Source organism: Varroa jacobsoni, unplaced genomic scaffold, assembly GCF_002532875.2.
Source record: "Varroa jacobsoni isolate VJ856 unplaced genomic scaffold, vjacob_1.0 scaffold_1147, whole genome shotgun sequence".
Classification (NCBI taxonomy): domain Eukaryota; kingdom Metazoa; phylum Arthropoda; class Arachnida; order Mesostigmata; family Varroidae; genus Varroa; species Varroa jacobsoni.
Genome location: NW_019214049.1, coordinates 13,427 through 14,927, shown reverse-complemented (window position 1 = coordinate 14,927; position 1,501 = coordinate 13,427). Strand labels below are relative to the sequence as shown.

At 38.7% G+C, this 1,501-nt stretch overlaps 1 long non-coding RNA gene across 2 annotated transcripts in view; it reads right to left on the bottom strand.

The window, feature by feature from the left end:
- The window catches only part of LOC111267109 (uncharacterized), a 2,678-nt gene extending 1,491 nt beyond the window's left edge, over positions 1–1,187 (bottom strand). For both annotated transcript variants that reach the window (XR_002684418.2, XR_015313663.1), the window contains exon 1: positions 334–1,187. This is a non-coding gene — a long non-coding RNA (uncharacterized LOC111267109). The remainder of the gene's footprint in view (positions 1–333) is intronic.
- Positions 1,188–1,501: the final 314 nt, after the last annotated feature.

The window sequence follows — 1,501 nt, the reverse complement described above, 5'->3', positions numbered from 1 at the left end:
GATAGATTTATATAGATGGATAGATAGATTTACATAGATAGATAGATTTACATAGATAGATAGATAGATTTACATAGATAGATAGATATATTTACATAGATAGATAGATTTACATAGATAGATAGATTTATATATAATTATTACTGATGCAAAATTTAATAAGCAAGTGTGCAAAAAGATGTGCATGGATATTCTTAATCTAAGATGAGATGCTACCTATTGGAATCCTGCTTTTTCCAAACAGGTGTTTTATCTCCATATTTCCTTTCTTTGAACAAGCATGTAGTATGCTACAGAAAAATTCCTAGGCATAATAAAGGTTTGGCGGCATACCTTGTGCCACTATGAACCTTACAGCTACAACTCGCACCCCCACCCATTTTGTCGTGGGGACTTGAAAAAAAGTTGCCATAAATTTTACGATTTGTCGAGTCGCAAAAGCAAACTTGCAGACGACTTCTGCTCGTTGATTTCTTCTACAAATCTCTTTTGCTACCTCTTTCTCCGGCGCTCAGCCCCTTTAAATTTTTCGGTCCTTCTCGTTTCGCCCACAAGACCATTAGATGCGAGTGCCTGCATTCGCGGCTGAATTGTTCCACGCGATTTCACGATGCTGAGTTTGGTCGGGCTGCTGGTGTAATAAGCTGAATTTTGAGACAGAGCCAAGCAGGGGTGCTTACTTGGCTCGACTGATCGATGGACTTCGAACAAGAGTTAGCAAGGAAACTCTTATGCAAGAAACTAACGAGGGATCCTCTTGTCTACTTCGGCTTACTGCTGATTTGTCCGTTTGCTTTGCTTTTTCTGTGGCCTTACTCAAGCGTAGCATATACCACAACACGCCACTGCTCATCGGACTGTCCACTGGACTATTCGAATAGCCGATAAGTTAACACTTGACCCGACTTGGATTTGCATCTGTGTTTTGGTTTCGATCTCTATAAAAGTATACGATCCCCATTACTTTAACGTTTAGCTAAATACATTTCTATGCACCACTCGTTATTGCTAAGTGACTCAAATAGACAACATCGTCGCTTACAGGATTGCGCGAGACTTTAAAATAGGATGGAACAGAAATCGCTGACGTTCTTCAAAAATAAATGTTCTCCATAAAAATTTTTGTTCAGCTTCTGAAAGCTATATATGTTGTCTTTTTTAGTTCAGCAAGTAGCCCGTCATTTCATTGCATAAAGAAATGGAACAGATTCTGACGGAACAGGTTTCGTTGGATGTAATTACGTACCCGCTGCATACAGTAAATTAAAAGAAAGCTGTTTAATATGTATTTTATGTGTTACAAGTCCAAACAAACACACTGATTGACATAAATAATACGACAAATGTGTTTAGCATATGGATTCTACGTGCATGTATATCAGAGGTCGCTACTCCGAATTGTTTCAATAGTACAAGCTGTTGCGGCCAAGACTGTGCGTGCCTGAGGCAGAAACTAGGTTTATACATATCTAGGACACCCTAAATAATAAACTCCGAATAT